We start from the raw sequence: 13,938 nt of genomic DNA, 5'->3' as shown, positions 1-13,938 counted from the left end.
TGGAAAATACTAGTAAATACCAACAAACAGAACTTGAACTGTTTATAGGCTATTCCATTTTTGTCAGTGACTTTCTTTTTGTTGTTGTTGCTTTGTTTTGGGGTTTTGTTTTGCTGTTGTTTTTGTTATTGTTTTGTTGTTCTTGACTTCCTTTATTGTTTTGTTAAGTTTTGCCTGATTTTTTCAATTATTAATGTCTCTGCATGTCTCTCTTGATAAAATAGGCAGGATAAACAATTTGGAGATAAAAAGAATGGGATCAGTGGTTCTGGGCAGATACAGGAGAAGCGAAGGTGGGAGAAAGGAAGGGAGGAACCAACCCAGGGACAAGGGAACAAGAAGTGAAATAAAATCAATGTCCAGGGAGGCATAGGATGCTTAGTGGGGCTTACTCGAGAGCAGCAAGGAAATACTAAACCCAAATGGAGTCCAAACAGGAGGCGAAGGACATTTATAGATGTCTAAATACAGGCATGTACACATGTAAATATATTTATATATAATGAGAGGGGAACATATATCTATATGTTAAGAATTAAGGTTGCAGATGAGCATTGGATCTCGACTCATGTACTCCCTCAACACAAGAACACTTTGTTATAATAATCCAGCAGTCTGTGATGCTCATCTTCCTGACATGATCACTAAAGACAAAATGGGTGCATAAGTAAATGTGGCAAAGAAAGCTGATGATGCCTAGCTATCAAAAGAGATCGCATCTGGGGTCTTAAAGGCTTGGAAATAAACAGGTAGCCATGTTGCTCAGAAGCAACAAAGTGCTCATGGAAGAAGCATACCAGACTGTGTGATCATGAGGTGTTGATGGGATCAGGTGTCAGTCATCTAACACCCAGAAAAAATCATACCCTAGGTGAATTGGGGGCACAGTGGGGGTGGGAGACTTAATTCCTATTTGTAGACAATTTGACATCCCCTCACAGAGGGGTCACAGGGAAGAGATGAGACAGTTAAGGAACACTATAGCAACAATGAAACACACTCTAGTTTTTTGGTGCGTCCTTCCCCCCACTATCATGACCTCAATTCTACCTTACAAATTGGATTAGACCAGAATATGCACACTTCTACAGATAAGAACCTGAAACACAGGGAATCCAGGATAGATAAACCCCTTAGGGCCAACAGTGAGAGTAGACACACCAGAAGGATTAGGGGAGACTGGAGAGAGAAAGAGGGAATCAATCGCAAGGATCAACCTATATGCTCCTCCCAGAGGGACGATCAATGGAAAAGTGGGTGAGGGTTGACGGAGATGATATAAGATATAATAATAATAATCCATAACTTTTCTCGGGTTCATGAGGAAGGGTGAAGAAATGGGGAGCTGATATCAGGTGCTCAAGAGGGGAGAGAATGCTTTGCAAATGATGATGGAAGCATATGTGAAAATGTGCTTGACAAAATAGATGAATGTATGGATTGTGATAAGAGATGTAAGAGCCTCCCCAAAGAGTATTACATAATTTTTTTTTTTCTTTTAAGAAAGGAGTGTAGGGTTGGTGTCTAGCCTGTCAATCTGGAGATGGCCAATGACACCTCTGTATGGGCACGGCCTTCTCCTGAAAATTCTGGGAACTGCTGATTTTCCTCCTTGGAGACTGGAGATACTCTCTCTCTGCTGACTCCGTGAGACATTCCTGAGGAGAAGTAACATGGACCTACCCTGATGCAGCCCTGGAGGCTGGAGAAGCAACGTGCAACGCCTGTCAGCTCTGAGATGCTTACAATACCACTAGATCCAAAGACTCTCTACCCACTGGCCTTTGACTGTCCTACACTCAGTGTCATTGTATGTGTTTCTTGTGTCTGAAGAGGACTTTATGGATTGGTATCAAACATATGGGATATCAGAGTTATGGATGTGATCTGGACTGGGCTATGATATTTTCTCAATATTCAAGTGCTCTTCTGTATAAATTCTTTCTTATACACATATGCATGTTTATGAATTTGTTTTTCTAGTCTACCCGGAATAATACAGAATCTAATCCTATAAAATTTAAAGCCTCAAAAACCCTATGGGACAATTCTATATATCTGGGTCATTATGAGTTAGAATTAAAAGAGAGAAACTTATTTTAACACCTTACCATCAAAAAGAGAAACAATATGTAAAAATATAGGCAAGCATTTTGAGCAGACATTTCTCAAAATAGATACAAATAACTAATAACCTCATAAAAATCAACACCACCAGTCATTAGATAAATGAAAATCAAATTCACAGTGGGATAGTAGTTCACACCAGGATAATCATTATCAGAAAGAAAGAGAAGTGTAAATAACCAGTGTCTTGCAAGAATGTAGAGAAATTAGACCACTCGTCATTGCTGATGGAAATGTAAAATGGAGCAAACACTGTATATGACAGCCTTGTGATTCTTGAAAAATTAAATATAGAATTACAATTTGGTCTATCATTTTCACTATTACATGTTCAATGAAAATAATTTTTAAAATGTCTTCAGCAGATACTTGTGTATGAACTTTCACTGCAACATAATGAACAAGTGTTTAGAAAGTGTGCCTAGTTAAGTATACCTGCATAGATAAGAGGTTCAGAATGTTTTTTAAAACAAGTTCTTTGATGTTTATTTTGTAACCCTTCCCTTGTGTAAGAAGAGTATAAAATCCAAGCTTTGAATATACTCGGGACTTCAGTCCATCAGAGTGTTGTCCTCCCAACAACCCCGGCCCCCAAATCCAAATGGTGGAGGAAGTTGAAGTGTCTTTCAACAGAATGATGGGTAAATGCAACACATATGCATCATAAGGAGGGTTATTTGACCATTAAAATGAAGTTCTGTTGCAAGCCATAAAGTGAATGACCATTGACAAATGTTCTTATTCATTCCTCTTATTAAACAAGAGAAAGATTACAATCTTGATATGGTTCCTTCTTACCTATCTTCCTTAATTTTAAACAAAAGGCTCTTGTTGCACTCTACATTAGGTATTGGGATGTTAGCCTGAAGATCAGTGGTTCACGTCCACCAGATGCCCTGCAGGAGAAAGTTGAGACTGACTTTATGAAGATGTGTTGTTTTGGAAGCCCCCTGGCGTAATTCTTCTCTGTCCTGTGGAGTCATTTTAAGTGAAAATCAGATTGAGCGCAGTAGGTTGTGATAGTGAACTCACAATCTTTAAAGGAAATCTATTTTTCTTCAGTTAATAATATACAAATGATTGCATCACCGTGGTTAAATTTGCATGACCCCGTGTTTCCTGGGAATTCCTGGATGGCTGGTATCCCCACACACGCACACAAATGTCTTAAGCTTGATGGAGTTTATGCTGAGACATAGAACTTTTCTCATTTATTTTTACCTTTAAATTATTTTTTCACAACATTTGTAAGACCTTTTGGAGATGCAAATATATTTATATATTTGTGTATATAATTTATACTCCCTATTTGGGTGGGGATCTGTTTATTTTAGTAAGTAGTAACAATAATAGTAAAGAAATTTCAATACTTGAAGATTTAAGACAAGGAAAAAATGTAAAACAGGAAATCAAAACAAGGATTGTCTGATTGCCAGTGAAAACTATCAAAGTAATTGTATTTTTCTCAAATAATGAGCAACCATGTCATTTTCCAAATATTTCTTCCTCTCAAGAAGTATATATTTAAGAACCACTATGATATTTTAAAATTTTTACATATTTCTGTTTAAAGAAATTAGGACAGCATGTTTACAAATATGTATCTCAAGGGGAAGGAATACTTGGCAAACAAAGAGAGGAGATATATAATTTGATTTAAAGTTCAATGCATTACTTTTTTCTAAATCATTTTTCTTTCTAAAACAAATATGTCTGATCAAGAAATAAATTTAATCTGAAAGATAATTTTTATTTTGTCTATAATATACTATTTTTCTGAGGCATACTATCAAAATAACACCTATGGTATTTTGAAAATAATATAAGACAAAAATGTATTGATTTAATCTCATAATGAATCAATTTTATTTCTAAAAAGTATAGCTAGATCTCACATGACAGTTAAATTAGGTATTTATCTGACCGTCTTCATTTAAAGAAAAATCAATAATAAGTACCCACCTCTAACGATGTCATAATCAATTTTATATGAATTTTTGAATTGTGCATCATGGATGGGGATAACATTTCAGACCATTAATTCTGTATTCAAATAGACCAACCCACTCATCAATCTCTCCTGCCCCCGTTCCCTGTTCTGTCTCCCTTCTCTTAATTCCTCAATTCTCTCCTATGGATCTCTATCCTTCTTTCTCCCAAGTCAATCTCTGTCAACTTTCTAATCCATCCTTTCATTTTCTGTCCCTTGTCCTGCCCCCCACTTGACAACCTCCAAAGCCTATTCCATTGGTGTGGAATTCTTTGACATGATTTTTATCCCTATAGGTGAAGTGTGAAACCATGTTTATTCTTTGTGAGAGAGTAACTTCATTCAGCATAATGTTCCCCAGGTCTATCCATATCATCGGGGCTTCATGGCTTCATCACTGTTTTGGGGGGTGCATAATATTCCACCACGTCCATATTCCAAGGCTTCTTTATCTATTCTACTGATGAATATTTCAACTGTTGCCAGCTACTTGCTATTTACTGTGAACAGAGTCCCAATGAACATGAGAGTGTATATGTTTCTTCTTGCTAGGGATCTTACTACTTTAGGGTAAATATCCAACAGAGGGATTGTTAGGTCCTATGGAATTTCTATCCTCAGTTGTTTTTAACACCAAATTGCTTTCTATTAGGGTTGTATCTATTTTCAGACCCACCAGCAGTTATAAGGATTCCAATTTCCCTAGCATTTCTTATTTTAGGCTGTTGCCTAAATTTGGGCATCATTGTCAGCTTTGATTTGCATATCCCAGATAGCTAGTAATTATGAGGATTTCTTCATGCTTGTTGGTTACTTGGATGACATCTTTATTTTTTAATATATCAAGTGAATTTTATTTGTAAAACTTGAGTTAGGGTTCTAAAACATATGGTAGTACCATTATTATTTAGTTGATAAAAGGTAAAGACAAATGAGAAAATAATTAAAGAAAAAATAAAAGAAGAAAAGTCTTAAACCAATAACTGAATTTTCCACCCAGAAGCCTACAGGGTACAAGTGGTTTGCAGTTGGTCACTAACCTAAGAGGGACTCATCGGTTCATGTCTTCTAGTCACCTTTTAACGGGGTTATTTGGCTTTTTATTATGGAAGTGTGAACATTTTCTAGGGATTTTAAGTGTTAGTCTCTTGTCAGTTGTGTCTTGTCAAAGATTGTTTCCCACTCTCTCTTTTTCTATTAATAAATTATTTTGTTGTACAGAGGTTCCTTGCTTTCAATAGGTCTAAGTCATCTATTTTGTCATCTATTGTGTTTTTCCTTTTTTTATTTTATGGCATGTCTATGCCTTGTAATAGGGTCTTTAAATTATTCTGCATTTTCTCAAAGATCAATGTTATGGTTCTCGAATGTAGAATTAGGTCTCTGATCCATCTTGAGGATTTTTTGGTGACGTGTGGGTCTTTTTCATCCTTTTACAGATAAAAATGCAATTTTGCCATTTAATGTGTTTTGAACTTTTGGCAAAGATCGATTGGATGTAGGTCAATACATTTATTCTGGTTTCCCTACTCTGTTCTACTTATTGATGTATCTGTAATTATGCCAGCGCAACAATGTTTTAACTACTGTAGGTGTGGAATAGGTTTTGATAGAAAACTTGAGACATTGTCTACTTTGTTCTTCTTTGGAAGTTCTTTGCTAATCCTGAGTCTCCCACCTCTCCATATAAAGTTAGTAATTAGGTTTTCAATTTCTTTAAAGAATAAACATGGGATGTGAATTAGAATTATATTGCATACATAGATTACATATATGTTTTCACAGCATTAAGCCATGCTGCCCATGAACATGGATTATTCCTCCATCTATCTAGGATTTTGTTTGTTTGTCTCTTGCAATCGATTTCTGTAGTGGTGGCTGTACAAGACTTTTCCACCTCTGATTAAGTAGACTTTATTTCTAAGTATTTAATTTTTGTGGGTTGTTATTGTAAATGGTATTTTAAAAATTTATTTTTTGTGTTCTATTAATTAACATACACAGACCTAATTGATTTTGTAGATTGACCTTGCATCCTGCCAATTTGCCAAATATTTGGGTATCAGTTCAAGCCTTCCTTCAACTCAAACACACTTTCTTCTAATAACCTGATATCCTGTGATGCTCACTCTCCTGACACTATCACTGAAGACAAAATGGGCATGTGTTAGATAGGGTTCTCTAGAGAGACAAAGCCAGATTGCTAATAATTAAATACCTACAGATAGCTAGATATATAACACAAGTAATAAACCGTTAAATTATAAAGCAGTACAAATGGCTCAGCGCAACTCACCCCTGTGAGACAGTTGTCAGACACTGGCAGTCCCTCAAGTCTTGAGGGCTGCCAGGTAGTCCTCTGTAGATAAATTGAGGGTATCCGGGCACAGGCAGCAAAGAGCAAGGCAGGTCACCAACAGTCAACCAGGTCACCAACAGTTAGTCAGGTCACCAACAGTCAGTCCCCAGCTCAAGAGATGTAAATTCCAATTGTGTGGTGAAGCAGGTCTTGAAGGAACGTCAAATTACAGTGACACAGTCCACAGGTTAGGTATCCCACAGGTAGTGTAGCCTGCAAAGTGAGGCACAGAACAAGCAAGGCAGCCACACACTGGTCCAATGATCAAAGAGTGAGAGACAAGAAAGTTGAGGCTCGCTGAGCCATTCATCTCTCTGCCCTTCAATTAATCCCACATGTGTTTATCAGCCAGGCTGGCACAATAAACTAACCACCTCACGGTACATAAGCAAATGTGGTGAAGAAAGCTAAGGGTTTCTATCAAAAGATAGCGTGTCTGGGGATTTAAAGGGTTGAAGTTAAAGAAGCATCCAGCTAGCAGAGAAGTATCAGGCCCACATTCAAGAAGCACCAGCCTGTGTGATCATGAAGTGTTGATGGGATCAGGTAACAGGCATCAGAAGACCCAAAACAAAAAGGCATATGGTTGAGAACAAAGGAGGTTGAAGCAGAGACCTTAAACCCATCTGTAGACCATAGGACATTTCCTCACAGAAGGGTCAATTTCCTCACAGAAGAGATGAGTCAATCACCCATGAAACACACAATATTCTTCTGGCTCTTTGAGGCTTCCTCAACCCCCGCTATCATGACCCCAGTGCTGCCTTTCAATTCTCGCTAAACTGGCTAAACGTGGGACAGATAAGAGCTCTGGACACATGGAACTCAGGCCAGACAAAGCCCTCAGGAACAGAAATGGCCATAGCAATACCAGGAGGGTAGGGGGAAGGTGGGGGTAGATGGGGAGCATACCCCCCACTCCCACCCCCAGTGAGTGGTATGAACAACAGAATCATGGGAGAAGGGAGACAGTGGTCAGTGCAAGGTATGGAAACAATAATTTAGAATATATCTAGGTGTGACGGAGTGGAGCGGAGAGAAGGAGGGGAAAAAGAGGAGCTGGTAGCAAGGGCTCACATAGAAAGTAAATACTTTGGAAATGATTATCACAACGTATGTATAAATATGCTTGATACAATTGATGTATGGATTGTTACAGAAGCTGTGAAAGTGCCCAGTAAAATTATCTTTAAAAAGAATTATGATGTATTTATTTATGCTCTAATTTATTCTTCTTATAGTTGTTGAAAATGCTAGGCTAAGGTTTGATTATTATTTTCTCATTTTTCATGTGCTTGCTAATTGAAATAATTGTCCTCTGAGAACTACTTTTGCTGTTTCTCAAAGGTTAGGGAATGCTTTGGTTTTTTTCTCCTTTATATTTCAAGATTTAAAAAATTTTATTCCTTATTTCATCTATTACCCAGTAGTTTTTAAGCAAAGTATTCGTTGAAATTTCCATGTACTTGATTTTTCACCCTTGCTTGTACTATACCTTTGTGGTCTGTGATAATGATTTGTATATTTTCAATATTTAAAACTATGTCAAGACTTTTTTGTTGCTTAATGGATGGTTGACTCTAGAGAATACTTCTGATGCAGCTTTTGGGTAGAGTGTTCTTTATATGTCTAGGAGATTGAGTTGGTTGCATTGTTTAGTCCTTGTGTGTTCATTAAGTTTCTCTCCTCTTGAACTGCCTTGCCCTATTCCACAGTGAAACATTAAAGCCTCTTACTATTACTGATGGATGTCTTGTCTATTTCTCTCTAGTTTTTTAAGGGTTTGACTGAAATGTGTTTTTAAGTTCTTTCATTAGGTGCGTACATATATTTCTTATGGTTATATATTTTAGTTCTATTGTTCCTTTAATCATTGTAGTGATTCTTGTCTCTGATGATGGGTTTTTGCCTTGTATTTGATTTTCTTAGATATTATCATAGGTATTCTTACTATAGTTTGGTTTTCCATCTTGATATGCACATACATATTCACATCTAGCCTGAAATGTTGATTTTTAGTCATTTTTGTCTTCGTTTCTGAAATATGCGTCTTGTAAGCAACATTTTGCTGGGTCTTGTTTTCCTATCCAGTCTGCTGCTATCTGTTTAGTGGTGTGTTCGATCCATTAGCTTTATAAGTCTTCATTAATATTTGTGGGTTTTCCCCTTACTGAAGGGTTGTGGGGAGATGAACCAGTCAGGGTGCAGAGTAGAAAGGATGAAACATACAACTTTTCTCTAGTTCTTAAATGCTTCCTCCCCTCCCCCTACTATCATGATCCCAATTCTACCTTACAAATCTGGCTAAACCAGAGGATGTACATAGGTACAGAGAGCAACTGGAAACACAGGGAGTCCAGGACAGATGACTCCTTCAGGACCAGTGGTGAGAGGTGCGATGCCTGGAGGGTGGAGGGAATGTGGAGTAGAAAGGAGTAACCGATTACAAGATTCTACATATAGCCTCCTCCCTGGGGGATGGACAGCAGAGAAGAGGGTGGGGGGGGGAGACGTTGGACAGTGTAACATATGACAAAATAATAATTTATGAATTATGAAGGGTTCATTAGGGAGGGGAAGTAGGGAGGGAGGGGGAGAAATGAGCGGCTAATATTAAGGGCTCAAGTAGAAGGCAAATGTTTTGAGAATGATGATGGCAACAAATGTACATATGTGCTTGACACAACGGATTGTGATAAGAATTGTATGAGCCCCCAATAAAATTATTTTTAAAATATTTGTGGGTTTGTTTATTGTTTTCCCTGTTCTTCCTATATTTCTGTGCTGTTTTGTGTACTGTTTTAATTATATTGATACCTGAGTGTCTTGTATTTTGATTTCAGGTTTGTCTTCTGTTGTTGATTATCTGTACAGTGGGGTTTTATTGTTTGTCTTTGTTCAGTAATTTTATAATGTTTGTCTTTGTTCAGTAATTTTATAATTTTATTGTTTGTCTTTGTTCAGTAATTTTATAAGGTCATATGTTTACAATTGTGTATTTATATATAAGACAGCTATTGTAAACCAAAATACATGAACTGTTGCCTGGTACAGATTCAAATTTTAAGGGACTAAACACTAACTACACAAATATGGAGGGTTGTAGAACAAAACTCTCAAAGTGCTCATTTACAATACCAAAACTATGCCTGCTAGATTAATATATGTCCTAATAAAACAAAGATAAGAGGGGAGGGAGGGGGAAAAATGAGCAGCCGATATTGTGGGCTCAAGTAGAAGACAAATGTTTTGAGAATGATGATGATGTGCTTGATGGATGGATGTATGGATGTATGTATGGATTGTGATAAGAAGTGTATAAGCCCCCAATAAAATGATTTTTTTAAAAGCAAAGATAACATGAAAATAGTAACGATATGTTAGTCCTGGGCCAGCATGCATTGGGCACTCTCAAACAAGAGATCTGAACAAAATTTGAGTGACCACCAATTTCATAACCTTGGGATAGTTGTCACCTGCTTCTTCTCCCAAGGACATTTCAACTTTCAATCCAAGGGAGGATCTCAGAAGTTTAATTCTGCTAAAGGTACATTTAAGTTAAAGTCTAGTTTGATTAGTTGGATTTCCAATTCAGACCCTTCTGCTGTCATCTATGAAGAATATTTTGCCTCTCAAAATACAAAGTCTAAAGTCACAGTTGTCTGAGTCACAAAGTGCTGGATAGAGATTTGGTAAAAAGACACCAATTAGAAATATATTACTGAGCCTATTCTTCCTTTTGGATTTGAAGGTTTAAGAAATATTAATAAGACATGAATTCTACAGTCTATATCCCAGATGTGTTCTAGAACATTGTAAATGGAAGAATGCATTATCTCAAATATATGTACATCTGCACATACAAAAAAATGTGTATTTTCTCCAAATAAGTTAACTTACATAATATATCACTGAATAATTCCTGGAAGTTTCAAAAGCTGCTAAAATCATCCATATCTATCTATCTATCTATCTATCTATCTATCTATCTATCTATATATCTATATATATATATAGAGAGAGAGAATTCTTGATTCCTAACATTATTTTCATCATCCCAGCTGTTGCTTTTCAAATATATCAGGGCTCCAATACAAAGAGGAATAAAACTAAACAGGAAATTAACATTTCTCATTTTTTATAGCACACATCTTTCAAACATTTAAAAATAGAAGGCCACATGTAATTATTTTTCACGATTCAAATTCTGGAATATATAAGCAACTAATCATGAGAAAAATTGTCCAATTTGCATTAAATTGTTCAAGGCAATTGAGTCCTAACATTTTGCATTTCAAAAATATCTAAATATAGTCTTCAAAGGGAAGAATATACTTCATTAACAATTTAAACTTACCCAAAAAGATGTATAAAATTCAGACCACTAAACCTACTGCATCCTGTCCTTTCAAACCCAAATCGACCCTATAGGACAGATTATAACGGCCCCGTAGGCTGTACATCTTTCCAAAAGCACCATGCAGACTTCCACGTCTTTCTGGGTTAGCAGCCAAGCACTTATATTGGAAGCAAATTCCACCCTCCCTCCCTCATGAATCCTTGATAAGTTATAGCTTATTATTTTCATATCGTACATCGTCCTTTGTCACCCTGCCCCCATTTTTCTGTGTTAGTCCTCCTGGGAGGGGGTTAGATGCTGATCCCTGTGATTGATTATCCCTTTCTTCTCCACACCTTCCCCTTATACTAGTGGTATCTCATTTCTTAATGTTGGCCCTGAGGATTTATCTATGCTGTATTCCCTGTGTTTCAGGTCCTTATCAGATTCATCTCTCAAACAAGACCTATGGCCTGTTATTTGTTACTCTACTCCATCACTCTACAAGGGTTGTCTGTTTTAATAACAGCAGTTAGTTTAGCAATGTGTTTCAACAATTGTTTCTTTCACGTTAATTATTAACTTACATTTTCTGACTTTTGTGCAAGTGGATATAATTTTCCCCAAAATATTTATTTAGTGCTGAGTATGGGTGAAGGAGCCCTAGTGGCATAGTAGCAATGCACTGGGCGGCAAGCCACAAGTTCAGCAGCTCCAAGTGGAGTAACTGCTCCATCTGTGTGAGACTAGGCTTCCAACTCAATAATGTTACAGCTTTGGAAACTCACAGGGGCAGTTGTACCGTCTTACAGGTTCTCAATAAATCAGCATTGACTCCATGCCAGTGAGTCATTTATTTATTTGTTTATTTGTTTGTTGTTAGTATGGGCAAAGTGCAGCATATATATGGGCAAAGTGCTGTGAACATCTAGCTATCTTTATAGTCACTGGCCTGTGATGCTATCATCCTATAATTATAGCTCCCATACTATCACTACATGACATTGAAAGGAAATTCAAATAATTTTACTGTTCATCAATTGTTTACTATTACAATAAGCCAGTTAGTTTTGAAGTATGGGTGTCAATGTTACATGATCTGTTGTAAATAATCACATTGTACTCATGAACAAATTGCTAATGTCAAGTAGAGGTCGGCTTAAACAGAGAAGAACAGAAAGATGTTTTCCTGTGCTTTCTGGACTGTGCAATGACATTCCACGTGTGGATCATGAAAATATGTGGATAACCCTGAGAAGAATGGCAATTCCAGAACAATTCGTTGTTCTCATTCAGAATTTGGGCATGGATCAAAAGCAATTGTGCTGATAGAACCAGGGAATACGGAATTGTTTGTTTAAAAACAAGAAAAATGTGCCCTCAGGGTTGTATGCTCTCACCACACTTCTTCAGTCAGCATACTCAGCCAATAATGGAGAAGCTGATTGTATGAAGAGGAATGAGGCGTGTGAGCTGAAGGAAGGCGTAATAACAGCCTGTGATATGCAGATTACAGAAGCTTGATTGCTGAAAGTGAGGAAGGCCTGGAGCACTTGTTGATGAAGATCAAAGAGAGTAGCCTTCAGTAAGGGCTATGACTCACTGTAAAGAAGAACCAAATCCTCACACGTGGACCTATAGGTAACATCAGGATCAATGGCGAAAAACATGACGTTCTCAAGGACTTTGTCATGCTTGGATCCAACAGTCAATGCTCATGGAAGCAGTGATCAAGAGATCAAAAGATGAATTGCATTAGGTAAATCTGTTGCACCAGACTTGTTTGGAGTATTAAAAATCAAGAATGCTACTTTGAAGACTAAGGTGGCCTAATCAATTGCTTCATGTGCATGTGAAATTTGGACGTTGAGTAGGGAAGACTGAAGACAAGTGACTTGTGGTGCTAGAGAACAATATTGAAAGTACCATCAACTGCTGACCAGACGGGCAGATCTGTGTTGGAAGAACTAAGGCCAGAGTGCTTCTTAGAGTCATGCATGGTAAGACAGTGTCTTACATACTTTGAACATATTTTCAGGAGACATCAGTCTAAAGAAGGTACTTGGTAACGTTGAGGGGCAGCAAAAGTGAACAAAACCTTCTATGAGATGAACTGACACAGGCCTGCAGCAATGTGCAGGACTGGACATTGTTTTATTCAGTGGTGCATAGTGTTGTTATGGGTGAGAATGAACTCAATTAGACCTAACAAAAATAATGACAAATTGTCATTAAAACCAATGGGTCCATGACCCCCATTGTCCTTGCTATTAGTGAGTACCTTGAAGCTGGTTGTGACTTGCAGTGACCTCTTGCACAACAGAACAAAACACTGCCCTGTCCTGTGTAATTCACAATTATTGTAATTTAAAAAATTATTATGATTTTTATAGCCACAATGTCCGTCTATCTTAAGGTATTCCTTTTATTTTATTTTATTATTTTTTTTGCTGAACTTCTGTTTTACCAAGCGTGATGTTATTTTCTAGAGACTGGTTCTTTCTGATATATCCAAAGTACATGAGGCAAAGTGGCCATTCTTACTTCTAAGGTGTGTTGAGACTGTATTTCTTTTAAGAGAGATCCATATCCTTTGTGCAGTTTCCACATGAAGAAATTGAAAATACTATGGCTTGATTCAGGTGCACCTTAGTCTCAAAGTGGCATCTTTGCCATTTCAAACTATAAAGAATTTCAATGCAGCGATTTGAAAAATGCATTTAATCATTTGATATCTTTATTGCTACTTCCATGAACTTGGATTGCGGATCCACATAAACTAAAAACACTTTGACAAATTCAATCATTTCTCCACATATCATGATTATGTTTACTGGTGCAAATGAGAACAATTTCATTTCTTTACATTGAATTATCTTATGTGTTTAAGGTGTTGGTCTTTGATCTTCGTCAGTACACGATTCACGGATTCACGCGCTCTTTGCCTTCAGCAAACAAGCTTATGTCATTTACATATTGCAGGTTGAGACTTCCTTCCATCCTGAGGCTACATTCCTCTTCATATTGTCTAGTTTCTCAAATTAGCTGCTCATAAATTAAATAACTAGAGTGAACATATACATTTCAACTGCATGGCTTTCCTGACTTTCAACGAAAATCATT

The sequence above is a fragment of the Tenrec ecaudatus genome, chromosome 11 (assembly GCF_050624435.1).
Source record: "Tenrec ecaudatus isolate mTenEca1 chromosome 11, mTenEca1.hap1, whole genome shotgun sequence".
NCBI lineage: Eukaryota > Metazoa > Chordata > Mammalia > Afrosoricida > Tenrecidae > Tenrec > Tenrec ecaudatus.
Note: the sequence above shows the minus strand (reverse complement) of the source record.